This window comes from Pongo abelii, chromosome 14 (genome assembly GCF_028885655.2).
Source record: "Pongo abelii isolate AG06213 chromosome 14, NHGRI_mPonAbe1-v2.0_pri, whole genome shotgun sequence".
Lineage (NCBI taxonomy): Eukaryota > Metazoa > Chordata > Mammalia > Primates > Hominidae > Pongo > Pongo abelii.
Window position 1 is genome coordinate 45836394 of NC_071999.2, and position 15887 is coordinate 45852280.

At 40.9% G+C, this 15887-nt stretch overlaps 1 long non-coding RNA gene across 2 annotated transcripts in view; it reads right to left on the bottom strand.

The window, feature by feature from the left end:
* The window catches only part of LOC100432437 (uncharacterized), a 53891-nt gene that overhangs the window by 16013 nt on the left and 21991 nt on the right, over positions 1-15887 (bottom strand). The window contains exons 7-9 of one of the 2 annotated variants that reach the window (XR_010136752.1): positions 14000-14088; positions 13511-13600; positions 12361-13111 (exon numbers count right to left, since the gene is read on the bottom strand). This is a non-coding gene — a long non-coding RNA (uncharacterized LOC100432437). Of the gene's footprint in view, positions 1-12360; positions 13112-13510; positions 13601-13999; positions 14089-15887 lie in introns of those variants that run through there. The other variant, XR_010136753.1, reaches the window with a different exon arrangement.

Below are 15887 nucleotides of genomic sequence, written 5' to 3' on the forward strand. Positions count from 1 at the left end.
TTTTATTGCAACAAGCATTGTTTTCTGTCAGCAAGATACCTGATGTAAAATAATTTCACTATAGGTAAGGTGACAAAAACATTTCTATGCTCTAAAGTTACGGAACTTGGCTCACTAGAATTACTTTCTCCCTCCACCTCTTTCCCTCTATTTTAAAAAATAGTTAAACTGCTCTTAAGTTTTGGATGATTCCATTCCAAGTTACTAAATTCTACTTAAGAAAACAAGTATCTGAAGTGCCAAGATGGCTGACTAGAAGCAGCTAGCGTGCGCAGCTCTCACAAGAGGAGACAGAGTGGTGAGTGAACACGAGCTCTTCAGGTTGATCATCCAGCAGGCTGTGTTGGGATTCATCAAGGAAGCAGTGGTGAGTCATGGAGAGCATAGGGGAGTAAGGAAGGACAGCCGTCCACCTGGGATTGGTGCAGAGCAAGGGGAGGCTCCCTACAGCAGGGAAAGTGTGAGTGAGTGAAGGCTCCTGGGGACTCACACTTCTGCCAGGGACCTTGGCAATCCCCAGGCACAGGAGATCCTCCCTGACTCCACCTGTCCTCCCTGCCCCCTCACACACACCCTGGGGCTCTAGACTGACACAGAGAGCTGTTTGGAGTCTGGGCAGAGCCACTGCTCAAGCCAGTGTGGATCCCTGAGCTGCTATGGCCCTGGCTGCCATAGTCCGGCCAACAAGGTAGGCCAGGCTCTCTCGTGTGCCCCTAGGATAGGGGCCATATCCATGGTGCTTAGGAGCGGACAGATTGCAGGCCTCACCTCCGCTGCACCTTGCCAGGCAAGGCCCACTGGCCTGGGCCTCCATCGCAGACATCCTACCCACTACCTGAGCACTCCAGCTGGTCACAGCCCTCATTTCTCTGGGATGGAGCTCCCAGAAGTAACCAACAGGCCCTCTGCCCTGCCGTAGCCTGTGCCCCTGCTGCCCTCAGGCTGGAGAGGGAGCAAAAAGCCCAACAGCTGTCATGGGCCTCCAGCCTGCTACAGCTGACATATAGAAAGGCAGCCCAGACTGTTTTCCACGAGTCCCTGGCCCTGCTGCTCACTGGGCAGCGTGCCTCCTGGCTTGAGCCCCCAGCACAGCTCCTGCCTGATCAGTTGGTGGTGGCTCTGTGTTTCTCTGGGATGGAGCTCCCAGAGACAACTGACAGGCCTCTGCCATTGCTGCCACCACAGTACCTGCCCTTGCTTCCCCCAGGCTAGGGAGGGAACAAAGGACCTGATTACTTTCTCAGCATCCTATAGAGAGGACGCCAGACTGTCTTCCGTGTCGAGTTGCCTGACCTCCCTGCTCTTCAGACAGGGCCCCCAGCTTGGGCCCAGCAGCACAGCTGCCCCAACCCTGGCTGATAACAATTGGCTGTGGTTTTGCATTTGTCTGGGGTAGAGTCCCCAGAGGCAACTGATAGGCCCTCTGCCGTTGCCACTGCCCAGGTCTCCACTCCTGTTGTCCCTAAGCTGAGGAGGGAACAAAAAGCCTGAGCTTGCACTGGGGCTGCAGTGTGGCAGCTTGGAAGTGCCAAGGCGAGATCTGTAGCAGGCACTAGAGCAGGAGAGGAGCCCACACTCTCAGAGTACTGAGAGTGCTGAGTTACATGAACCTGTGGGCTACCACAGCAGTGGGCATGCCTCCCTATGCAGGGCCAGCTGGCTGGAAAAGGGATGGCCTATCTCCCTACCTCAGCCTCTGCCTGAAGGAGTGCACCTGACAAAAGAAACACGGGCACAGTGCCATTGGTTGGAAGGGGCTCCCCTAGGGCCCAGGAGCGGACCTGATGAGGTGGTCACCTCTCTTCCCACTGCACCACAGAGCACAGCCGGAAACACCAGGAAATACAAAGGAGCAAATTGGCTAAGATCTACCGACCATTACTCCTAAGTGCCATCTACTGGAATTCAGCCAAAACTACAAAAATAGTTTGCTAATATACCTTCCTGTAAAACCAAGATAAGAATTCAACCACAAATGCACAGAGCCTTGGTCCTCAGAAAACATGAAGAAATTCAGCCAACTGACTGTGCTCAACTTACACCACAGTTAAAAGAATACCAACCCTCAGATGAGAAAGAATCAGCACAAGAACTCTGGCAATTCAAAGAGCCAGAGTGTCCCCTTACCTCCAAATGAGTCTACTAGCTCCCTAGCAGTGGTTCTTAACCGGTTGGAAATGGCTGAAATGACAGATGTAGAATACAGGATCTGGATGCCAAGGAGGCTCATCAATATTCAGAAGAAAGTTGAAAACTAATCCAAGGATTCCAGTAAAGTGATCCAAGAGCTGAAAGATGAAATAGCCATTTTAAGAAAGAACCAAACAGAACTTCCATAGCTGAAAAATTCACTATAAGAATTTTATAATACAATTGGAAGTATTAACAGCAGAACAGACCAAGCTGAGGAAAGAATCTCAGTGCTCTTCTAACCAACTCAGACAAAAATAAAAAAAGAATTTAAAAAAATGAGCAAAACTTCTGAGAAATATCGGATTATGTAAGGAGACCAAGTCTATGACTCATTGGCATTCCTGAGAGAAAAGAAAGAATAAACAACTTGGAAAATATATTTGAGGATACAGTTTATGTAACTTTCTCTAATCTTGTTAGAAAGGTTGACATGCAAATCCAAGAAATACAGAGAACCCAAGATAGATACTATATAAGATGGTCATCTTCAAGGCACATAGTCATCAGATTCACCAAGGTCAATAGAAAAGGAAAAAATCTTGAAGCAGAAGAGAAGAGCCAGGTTATGTACGTGGGGAAACCCATCAGGCTAGCAGCAGACTTTTCAGCAGAAACCTTACAAGCCAGAAGAGATTGGGGAATCTGCTTTCAGTCTCCTTAAAGAAAATAAATTCCAATTAAGAATTTCATATCCCACCAAAAAACTTCAGAAGTGATGGAGAAATAAAATGCTCAGAGAAACAAACACTGAGGGAATTCAACTAGACCAGCCTTATAAGAGATCCTTTAGAAAGTGCTAAACGTGGAATTGAAAGAACCTGCTACCACAAAAACACATTTAAGCACATAGCTCATAGGCAATACAGAGCAACCACACAAACAAGTCAATACAACAACCAGCTAACAACATGATGACAGGATGAAAATCACATGTCATTACTAACCCTGAATGTAAATGGGCTAAACTCCCCACTTAAAAGGCAAAAAGTGACAGGCTGGATCAAAAGACAAGACTCAAATCATCTGCTGTCTTCAAGAAACCCACCTCACTCCTAATGACATCCACAGGCTGAAAGTAAAGGGATGAAGAAAGATCTATCATGCAAATGGAAAACAAAAAAGAGCAGGAGTCACTATTCTTATGTTAGATGAAACATTTTTAACCAATAAAAATTAAGGACAAAGAAGGGCATTATAGAATGTTAAAGAGCACAGTCCAGTCAGAAGACCTAGCCTAAATATGTACATACCCAATATTAGAGCACCCAAATTCATAAAACAAGTTTTTCTTGGCCTACAAAAAGATTTAGACAACCACACAATAATAGCAGGAGACTTCAACACCCCACTGACAGCAATAGACAGATCACTGAGGTAGAAAACTAACAAACTCTGTACTTACACTTGACCGTTGACCAATTGGACTTGAGAGACATCCACAGAACACTTTATCCAATAAACACAGAAGATACATTCTCATGTGCACACAGAACATATTCTAAGATCAACCACATGCTTGGCCATAAAGCAAGCCTCATTAAATTCAAAAAGTTTGAAATCACACCAACCGCACACTCTAACCACAGTGTGACAAAAATAGAAATCAGTATCAAGAAGATCTTTCAAAAATACATAAATACATGGAAATTAAATAATTTGCTCCTGAATAACTCCTGGGGTGAACACTTAAATTAAGGCAGAAATAAAAAAGTTGTTTCAAATTAATGAAAGTAGGGACACAACATATCAAAATCTCTGGGATGCAGCTAAAGCAGTGTTAAGAGGAAAGTTTATAGCACTAAATGCCTTCATCAAGAAGTTAGAAATATCTCAAATTAACATCCCTACTTTGCACTTAAGGGAACTAGAAAAAAAAGAATAAATGAACCCCAAAGCTGGCAGAAGAGAAATTACAGAACCACTAAATGAAGTGCTTTTTGAGGTGCTGTTTTTTTTTTTTGAGACTAGATGCAAAAATCTACACAAAAGATCAATGAAACCAATAATTAGTTTTTCAAAAAATAAACAAGATTGATAGGCTGATAGCTAAACAAAGAAATAAAGAGCCAAATAAGTACAATCATAAATAACAAATATGACATTACAATCAATCCCACAGAAATACAAAAGATCCTCAGAGAACAGTATAAACAACTCTGTGCACACAGATTAGATCATCTAGAGGAAATGGATAGGCCAGGCATGGTGGCTCATGCCTGTAATCCTAGCACTTTGGGAGGCTGAGGTGGGTGGATCACGAGGTCAGGGGTTCAAGACCCTCCTGGTCAACATAGTGAAACCCCGTCTCTACTAAAAATACAAAAAATTAGCTGGGCATGGTGGCGGGCGCCTGTAATACCAGCTACTCAGGAGGCTGAGGCAGGAGAATCACTTGGACCCGGGCGGCAGAGGTTACAGTGAGCCGAGATCGCGCCACTGCACTCCAGCCTGGGCGACAGTGCGAGACTCCATCTCGAAAAAAAAAAAAAGTAAATGGATAAATTCCTGGAAACATAAAATCTCCCAAGATTGAATCAGAAAGAGATTGAAACCTTGAATAGACAAATATTGATTTCTGAAATCAAATCACTAATAAAAAATCTACCAACAAGGAAAAGCCCTGGACCAGATGGAGCCACAGCTGAATTCTACAAGATGTACAAAGAACCGGTACTGGTTCTAGTGAAACTATTCCAAAGAATTGAGGATGAGGGGCGCCTGCCTAACTCATTCTATGAAGCCATCATCAGCCTAATACCAAAATCTGGCAGAGACACACACAAAAAGAAAACTTCAGGCCAATTACTCTGATGAACATAGACACAAAAATTCTATATAAAATACTAGGAAACAGAATCCAGCAGCACATCAGTAAGTTAATACACCACAATCACGAAGGCTTCAGTCCAGGGATGCAAGGCTGGTTCAACATACGCAAATCAATAAATTTGATTCACCACATAAACAGAACTAAAAGCAAAAACCATATGATCATCTCGATAGATGCAGAAACAACTTTTGATAAAATCCAACATCCCTTCACATTAAACACCTCAACAGATTAGGTATCAAAGGAACATACCTCAAAATAATAAGAGCCATCTATGACAAACCCACAGCCACCAAACTACTGCATGGGCAAAAGCTGGAACCAATCCCCATGAGACATGGAACAAGGCAATCATGCCCGCTCTCCCCAATCCTATTCAGCATAGTACGGGAAGTCCTACCCAGAGCACTCAGGCAGGAGAAAGAAAGAAAGGCATCCAAATAGGAAAAAGAAAAAGTCTAACTATCTCTCTTTGCTGATGATATGATTCTATGTCCAGAAAACCCTGAAGACTCTGCCAAAAGGCTACTAGAACTGATAAACAACTTTAGCAACGTTTCAGGATAAAAAAATGTACAAAAACAGCATTTCTGTACACCAATAATGTCCAGGCTGAAAGTCAAATCAAGAACAGAATCCCATTTACGATAGCCATAAACAAAATGAAATACCTAGGAGTACAGCTAACAAAGGATGTGAAAGAGCTCTACAAGAACCACAAAACACTGCTGAAAGAAATCAGAGATAACACAATTAAATAGAAAAACATTCCATGCTCATGGATTGGAAGAATCAGTATCATTCAAATGACCCATACTGCCCAAAGCAGTTTACAGATTCAGTGCTATTTCTATCAAACTACCAATGTCATTCTTCACAGAATTAGAAAAATGTATTCTAAAATTCATATGAAACCAAAAGAGAGCCTGAATAGCCAAGGCAAATCTGAGCAAAAAGGGCAAAGCCAGAGGCTTCAAACTATAATGCTATAGTAGCCGAAACAGCATGGTACTGGTAAAAAAGCAGACACACAGACCAATGGAACAGAATAGAAAACCCAGAATAAAGCCTTACACTTACAACCATATGATCTTTGACAAGGCTGACAAAAACAAGCAATGGGGGAAGGACTCCCTATTCAATAAATGGTGCTGGGGTAACTGGCTAGCTATATGCAGAATAATGATACTGGACCCATACCTTTCATCATATACAAAAATTAACTGGAGATAGATTAAAGATTTAAATATAAGACCTCAAATGATAAAAATCCTAGAAGAAAACCTCAAAAATACCCTTCTTGACATTGGCCTTGGCAAAGAATTTTTAACTAAGTCCCCAAAAGCAATTGCAATAAAAACAAAGATTGACAAGTGGGACCTAAAAAAACTAAAGAGTTTCTGCACAGCAAGAGAAATGATTGACAGAGTAAACAGACAACCTACAGAACAGGAGAAAACATTTGCAAACTATGCATCCAACAAAGGTCTAATATCCAGAATCTATAAGGAACTTACAGAAAATCAACACGCAGAAACCAAATAACCCCATTAAAAAATGGGGAAAGTACCTGAACACATACTTCCCAAAAGAAGACATGCAAGTGACCAATGAACATATGAAAAAATGCTTCACATCACTTATTGTCAGAGAAGCGCAAATCAAAACCACAATGAGATACCCTCTCACACTAGTCAGAATGGCTACTAATAAAAAGTCACGAACAACAGATGCTGGCAAGGCTGCAGAAAAAAGGGAATGTTTATACACTGTTGGTGGGCATGTAAATTAGTTCAGCCACTGTGGAAAGCAGTCGGAGATTTTCTCAAAGAACTTAAAACACAGCTACTATTTGACCCAGTAATCCCATTATTGGGTATATACCCAATGGAAAAAAGATCATTCTACCAAAAGACACGCACACTGATATGTTCATTGCTGTGCTATTTACAATAGCAAAGATACGGGAGCTGTGCTATTCACAATAGCAAAGATATGGAATCAACCTAGGTGCCCATCAGTGGTGGACTGGATAGAGAAAATGGTACACATACACGATGGAATTCTATGCAGCCATAAAAATGTGTGAAATCATGTCTTTTGCAGCAACATAGATGGAGTTGGAGGCCGTTATCCTAAGCAAATTAATAAAGGGACAGAAAACCAAATACCACATGTTCTCACTTATGAGAGCTAAACAACAGGTACTCTTGGACATAAAGATGGGAACAACAGACATTGTGGACTACTAGAGGGGGATGGAGGGAGAGGGGTGCAGGTTGAAAAACTACCTATTGGGTACTATGCTTACTACCAGGATGCAATATACTGATGTGACAAACTTGCACACATACCCCCATATTTAAAATTAAAGTTTTAAAACATGAGTATCATTCTGATATAAGTTTCTTGAGTTGTTCAAATAATCATTCATTTTGCATTCTAAGAAAGCAATACCCAAAGAGGTCTTAAACAAGTTTTCTTTGAATAAGCAAAAGCAGAATAGTGTAACAACTCATCATTTCCAGAAATTTGGTGGGTCTTGGAGGTTTGGGGAAGAGAAACCTTAATGGTAACCTCCTTATTTCAAAAAGTGAAATTCTTAAAATAAAAAAGGGGGGTTCCTTCCTTCCTGTATTGCTAGTATTGAAAAAGACAGATCTTACTCTTCCCTGAGCCAGCTAAGTATTTTCCTCCCTATTCACCTAAACCCAGGACATAATCTGCCCTCTGTAGATTATTGCTGTGTGAATTTTAAATGAAATAGTCCTATGTTGTGCCTATACATGTTTCTGTAATATGGATGGCAGGGTATAATATTAATAATCATAACATGAAGGGAATTTGAAAGCATGTTGTATGATCTTTTCTTCAAAGGGGGAACCAGATTAGCGGGAGTAAAGAACAAAAGCCTTTAGGTGGGCTGCTGCACTGGCAGTTGGAACCTTTTTTGGAATATTTAGAGGAGAAAAAATCACCTGCAGCTAGGCTGCTCACCAGCCTCGTGGAGCTCTTCGCTCCTGGCAGGTTGCTGCCTTCCATGCCAACCATGGCCCGGGGCTCTACTCTCATCTGCGCCACTCTGGTACCCGCAGCCCTTATATAAAGTATTCTATTTCCACTCAAAAATTAAAAAGCTCCTATGGCAAACTCCAGACATTGAGCTGCTGATGTGGATGGTCCGAGTGGTTAGTGTGTTGGTTACAAAGTTGTTATGCTGGAGTGGTTTGCCTTGAACTCTCAAACCTTATATTTTCATGAACTGCTTCTTTTTTTATTGCTTTCTGTAGAGTGCAAGGTTTTTCAGGAACGAGTATATCGTGTTTTAGCAGTGACCCCTGTCTTATTAGTTGCTACCTTTCATTTCCTGATGAATTCATCTTGGTTTAGATTGTTGAGAGCCTTGCCAATAAAAGGAAAATCATTTGAATAAGAATAATTTCTATAAAGCCAAAATAGAACTTTTTTCAAGGACAATCATGGCCTGAAGATACAGTGGCAATGAAGGTACTTTGAATAAAGTAACACCCACTGGCTGGGCATGGTGGTTCATGCCTGTAATCCCAACACTTTGGAAGGCTGAGGCAGGCAGATTGCTTGAGTTCAGGAATTTGAGACCAATCTGGGCAACATGACAAAACTTCATCTCTACTAAAAATACAAAAAAATTAGCCGGGTGTGGTGGCATGCGCCTATAGTCCCAGCTACTCGGAAGGCTGGAGGTGGGAGAATCACCTGAGCCTGGGAGGTCGAGGCTGCAGTGAACCAAGATCACACCACTGCACTCCAGTCTCTACAACCAGAGTGAGACCCTGTCTCAAAAATAAAAAATAAAAATAAAAAATTTGTTTTAAAAAAGTAGCACCCAGCACCAAAGAGGAAATAATAATGATTTCCCGTAGACATAAGGCTAACCGGTGTTTATAATGAAAAGATTACCTCCCTTCAGAGTCCCCCAGGCTTAGGTGAAGTTGGTTGTGAGCAGGAGTAGCGGATTTCAAAATAATACACCTAGATTACTCTAAGAACAAATATTTCTTTTGATTCACTTACAATTTTATACAAAAGCAGAAGTTACTGAAGATTATTTATCCTCCATATTTACCACGATCTTCTTACCCCAACCCCCATGTCTGTGTGTAATTAAAGGAAGCTTGTTAAGCAAGCTACCCATTTAGTGCTTGGAATGAGAGAAGAGTGTGCGTTGGGAATTGGGGGACTGCTTGTGTGAAACATTTCTCTCTTCTGGATTTAAAACTTAGTCTTTGCTGCCAATCTGTTAACAGTTTGTAAATGAAGTAGAAGAAAAAAATATAAATTAGCTTTCTAATAAATCTGAAATTACATATGTGAAACAAAGCAGGGAATAAATACTTGACCAAAAGTATGTAAGTAAGTGGGTGTTGGGGAATCACAATTTTTAAATATCTCAATTATTTTGACATGAAAATTCTATTTCAGAGTTCTTCAAAATGATACCTAATGTTCCTGCGTACTGTGTTCCAAATTTATAGAAATACAAGATGGAAACTGTAAAGTATATGCCTTCAAAAAAGAAACAAAACTGACATTTTATCTATATCTATTTAATAGATTTATCAAGAACATATGTAAACATATATAAATATAGATATATCATCAAGGAAGATTTAGAACATATAACTATGTGGCAGGGGTTGGAAAGAACATAATTCTTTCCCAGAAGTGGAAGGGGGAACTATACTTAATCAGATACCAGCCACAACATAACTGTAAGTCATTTCTAATAAAATCTCTACTGCAAATTCTGGTGGGTAAATTTTCCATGTCTTTTGTTTATGTGGATTATCCAATTCATTTCTTTGTGGTTTAAGCCTAAGAATAGAAAAAAAATTATTACATTTTTATATTGGGGCTAACTGAAAAGCCATGCAGTTGGGTACCCTTGTTAGAGCTTGAAGAAACAAAAAAAGAACCTTACCATGAATAGAACCTCAGCCTTGTTTTTTGTGTCTCAGTTGGCTCCAGCAACACATCAGTAACTCATACTGATTCTTTTTTTTTTTTTTTGAGACCGAGTGTTGTTCTCTTGCCAGGCTGGAGTGTAGTGACCTCGGCTCACTGCAACCTCTGACTCCCTGGTTCAAGCGATTCTCCTGCCTCAGCCTCCTGAGTAGCTGGGATTACAGGCACTCGCCACCACGCCCGGCTAATTTTTGTATTTTTAGCAGAGATGGGATTTCACCATGTTGGCCAGGATGGTTTCCATCTCCTGACCTCATGATCTGCCTGCCTCGGCCTCCCAAAGTGCTGGGATTACAGGCATGAGCCACCATGCCCAGCTGCTGATTTTTTTTTTTTTTTTTTTGAGATGGAGCCTTGCTCTGTCGCCCAGGCTGGAGTGCAGTGGCTCAATCTCGGCTCACCGCAAGCTCCACCTCCCAGGTTCACGCCATTCTCCTGCCTCAGCCTCCTGAGTAGCTGGGACTACAGGCGCCCACCACCACGCCCGGCTAATTTTTGTATTTGTATTTTTAGTAGAGACAGGGTTTCACCGCGTTAGCCAGGATGGTCTTGATCTCCTGACCTCGTGATCTGCCTGCCTCGGCCTCCCAAAGTGCTGGGATTACAGGTGTGAGCCACCGCGTTCCGCCGCCCAGCCGCTGATTCTTTTAACACTGCTTTTTATGGAATTAATGACATTCAGGTTTAATAAAATATCTAAATTTCAGAAATCAGTCAGGCTAGGTATGAATGAAAACCCAGTAATAAAATACTATATCCCTTTAAATTTATGTGTGAGGTTGCAATTTTTTGAATTTTTACGATCAGACCTTGGAGAGGACTTTGAGCAGTAGCATATAACTCCCACATGCTTAGCATTCCAATAATGGAACACTAGGCATAAATTTGTTAACCCATTTATGCCTAATGTTCTAAATGATAGAAGTTGGCATTTTTGGCTAAACAACAATCTCATAACAAAAACAGCTATACCAAGTAGTATATAAATTTAAATGTTACAGAAATCTTTAGAAATTTATATAAAACTGAGAATAAAAGTGATCTAACTTATTGCTTCTTCAAAATGAATATGGTGTTTTGAAGGAATAAAACTGTATCCTTTAGGAAGAACCACTTTTGAGGAACAGCATCAAATGAAGCTCCACCCAGCTCTCACTATTTGAGGGACTTTGCTCATGTTAGAAGAAAAAGCTTATTGTTTGTATGCATCCAAGAAAAAAAAATCGTAAAAATTTCCATCAAATCCGAAGTTCACTCTATCAAAATCCATTAAATGTCTATGCATTACAAGTGTGTAGATCACAGGTTTAATTTACCGTTGCCTTGCTGGACTTAAGGAGTTATTAGATCCAGCCCACATCTGAAGAAAAGATTAGGACTGGATGTAACAATAACTATAAATTCATGCTACATATAATCATAGCCACTTCTCCAACTCTCACCTAAATCATTTAAAAAATACTTTCTCCTTTTGTATTGAAGAGTATGGTTGATTAGAAAAAGTCTCAATTTTTCACCACCACAGAACAAATGCTACTTATACTGGAGAACTTCTAGATTGAAAAATGAGTTTCCAAATATGGCAGAAGGTTTTTTTGGAACAATAATCTTCAAATCCAATTAATAATTTTTCAGAAAGTTTTCCCAATTCAGTTATTAGAAAGCCACATTTAAATGGGAGGCTATTACTTAATGATATTTTTTAGCTGTACTCCTTAATACTTACTGTGTCTTATAACTTCTCTTAGATATGTGTGTCAGTCAGCTTTTCCGCTAGCTGAAGCCTCCCTAGATCCTGCCTTACTTTAGCACAAAATTTGGTGTTGGTTTGTCATTGGTAAATCAGTGCCTACTGAGGACCTGACGTATTGAAGGTACTCAGCAGACTCATATTGAACTTCTCTGGGAAGAATTTACTACCACACTTAAAATCTGGTTATAATACTTTTGAACTCATAACACAGTCCTAGTCCTATGGCATGGACCTTGAGGATACTGCAACAGTGGGTCTCAAGAACAACTGTATTTTTAAAATAACCAAATTAAGAGGAGTACAGCAATGGTCAATGGTGGCTCGAGGATTTTTTGCTTTCAATAAAGTTCATGACAACCAGGAAAAGACTTGCCATTATATCTTATACACAGACACTGAAGATTAGGCTGTTTCTATAGGTTTATATTATATCCATATCTGTTATTTTGTATAAAAGATGTGTTAAACCAGAAGAAAAAAGGACAGTTGTCATAGTATTTAGGAAGATCCTAAAAAGAAAAAAAAATTTTTTCAAAATAAAACTGATACCAAGAACTAATCATTCCAAAGAAATTAAAGTTCATTCCTTTATTCCTTTATATATTTATCAAACAATTATAACCATTAAATACGTAGCACTCTGCAGTCTATAACAATAAACTCAAGGCACAAAGGAGGAGGCTTAAGAAAATGCTATTGCATTGTCTTGCTGTTTCTATCAAAATTTTCAAGGAATAGTATTTTTTCCATGCTAGATATATAATTTAAATGCTGATATTTGAATCTGGTTTAGATAGTGCTAAACAGCATCTACTAAGGACCTATGCCTATATATACCCAAGTATATTATAGTGAATTCTTACAATTTTTTTGTTGCCTCAGCATCCCTTTTAAATATAAATTGGACTTTCTGATATCAGAAGTGGGGTTCAGTCACCCTCAGCAGTTTCCAGTTCACCTCCCAGTTTCTCAATGTGACTGATCCTGGTATCTACCTTATTCAACCTTCTCCTGGGGACCACCTCATTATGGGACAGCTAGATATAACCTACTTGACTCACCCCACAGACCCCCATACTCCGCATGAACCATGTGGATATATCAGTGACCACCTCTCAGTCACAGCAGAGACTCACGGCTGCTTGCATTAAACCAAAGTGGACCTCCCTGTAGGAAACCTGCTCAGATAGCACCTTACATCCCAATAAAGGCTTCCACTCCCAGGTCCCTCCCTCTCTCTCGCTATTGTTCCCCAACCATCAGTCAAGCACAGGTCTTCTGGATGGCTCTCCCTTCCAGTTAGCCCTGCAAAGTGTGCTGCCCTCTTCTCTCTGGAATTAATAAAAAAACTGCTTCAGTTATTTCACGTGTTGTACTGTGCTGCCTTCTCTGTGTTTCACCCAACTGAGTCACCCAAACCTAACTCTTTCCAGTCAGTGCTCCCAGCTACTTGGGAGGCTGAAGTGGGAGGACTGCTTGAGCCCAGGAGGTTGAAGCTGCAGTTAGCTATGATCACGCCACTGCACTCCAGCCTGGGTGATAGAGTGAGACCCTGTCTCAATTTTTTTTTTTTGGCAGGGTCTCGCTCTTGTCGCCCAGGCTGGAGTGCAGTGGTGCAATCTCGGCTCAACTGCAACCTCTGCCTCTTGGGTTCAAGCGATTCTCCTGCCTCTGCCTCCCGAGTAGCTGGGATTACAGGTGCCTGCCACCACGCCCAGCTAATTTTGTACCTTTAATAGAGACGGGGTTTCTCCATGTTGGTCAGGCTGGTCTTGAACCCCAGACCTCATGTGATCCACCTGCCTCGGCCTCCCGAAGTGCTGGGATTATAGGCATGATTAATTTTTTAATTTAAAAAAATGCAAAACAAAATGTAATCATTGCTATGCAGTAAAACATAACTTTGGTTTTTTTAGCATCTTGGCTTTTTTTGTGTGTGTTTATTTTGTATTTTTTGTATTGGTAATATATGTAAATTTAGAAAAAATTAGAAAATTTACAATTTAGAAAAAAAACAAATGAACAAAAATTATTCAAATTACATATGTTCTTTTAAAAAAAATTGTTATAAATCTGATTTATTGTTTTTCTCCCCCCTCCCTCTATGGGATGACATCTATCATCTCCCTTGTTGGGAAGTGTAATAAAGCGAATCTTAAATAAAATCATTCAAAAGACCAGACAAGAACAATGGCAGAGGCTGTTTCTTGATTACTCACCAAAGAGAAAAATTGCACTTTCACATCATCATACAGAGGTGGACTGTTGAATACATCAATTATTGCTCTGTTTCAGTGTCATGAAATACCTGTGAATGAACACATGGAATTTAGAACTATAAACCTAACTAATGATAACAATGAAGTTCCTTTTCACTTGTCATGACTTCTAATATTTATCAAGTACTTTTGGTCTCATAGCCCAATCACTACATGCATAAATAATTATTAATAACCTTTTCTATTTGCAATACTGTTGTTTGTATGTATGTGTGTGTGTGTGTGTGTTTTTGAGATAGAGTCTCACTGTCACCCAGGCTGAAGTGCAGGGGCGTGATCTGGGCTCACTGCAACCTCTGCCTCCCAGGTTGGAGTGATTCCTGTGCCTCAGCCTCCTGAGTAGCTGGGACTATAGGCACATGCCACCACAACCAGCTACTTTTTGTATTTTTAGTAGACATGGGGTTTCACTATATTGGCCAGGCTGGTCTCGAACTCCTGGCCTCAAGTGATTTGCCCACCTGGGCCTCCCAAAGTGTTGAAATTACAGGCGTGAGCCACAGCACCGGTCCTGTTGTTCACGTTTTTTAAAGGCCAACATGTTTGAGGGTTATCATGAGGCACTTTTCTTTTCTTTCTTTTTTTTTTTTTGAGATGGAGTCTTGCTCTATCACCATGCTGAAGTGCAGTGGTGGGATCTCGGCTCACTGCAACCTCCGCCTCCTGGGTTCAAGCGATTCTCCTGCCTCTGCCTCCCGAGTAGCTGGGACTACAGGCGTGCACCACCACACCCAACTAATTTTTGTATTTTTAGTAGAGACCAGGTTTCACCATGTTGGCCAGCATGGTCTCGATCTCTTGACCTTGTGATCTACCCGTCTCGGCCTCCCAAAATGCTGGGATTAGAGGCATGAGCGACCGTGCTCGGCCATGAGGCACTTTAAAAAAATGCCTCACTTTTAAAAAGTACTGAATTTTCTATTAGACTTTAATCAATTAAATATTATTATTTAATGTGTGTCATTTGATTTCATGCATTAGGGCCTCTTTTGAGAATACATTAAGAAGCTCAATTTTAAAGCTAGCATTGACATTCAAAAAGCAATGTGTAACTCACCAAGGTTTTTTATTTTCTAAATTTAAAAAATAACAATGGGGGCCTGTAACACTTGGGCGGTGGGCCCACCTGCTCCTCCCGAGGGAGGGGGAGAGCGGGGTCCCCCTGCTCATCATGTTTTATCAGAACTCTTGTGTTTGTCAATGGGATCTTTGGACTTGACCATTGCAGCCTGGTGGATGAAGTGACCAAAGATAGGTCAAGTTTTGGAATGAATGACTTTGAAGCTATACTATTTCTTTGATTCACTCGCCTATAAATAATGGCACCCACAATAAGAAAGGTCTAGGTCCTGTGAAAAACACAAAAGGAGGTACAGACTCAGTCAGTCCCTTCAGCGAGCTGTACACATAAGAAACAATAGTAGAATGGTATATTAACTCAATCTGTATAATGAAGACTGGGTGTGCTGTTATGCACTGTTGGGGGCTAGTTAACAGAAGGTGCAGAATGCAAAAATTTCATTGAGGAGGTAAAAATTGAATTGGACATCAAACAGTTTAGATAAAGGAAGAAGGGCTCTGAAAATAGAATCTAGTCCATACAGAGGGAAAAAGACCAGCAATAATGCAAAGTAGAAATTAGAAAAATAGGCCGGGCATGGTGGCTCACACCTGTGATCCCAACACTTTGGGAGGCCAAGACGGGCAGATCACCTGCGGTTGGCAGTTCGAGATCAGCCTGACCAACATGGAGAAACCCTATCTCTACTAAAAATACAAAAATTAGCTGGGTGTGGTGGCGCATGCCTGTAATCCCAGCTACTTGGGA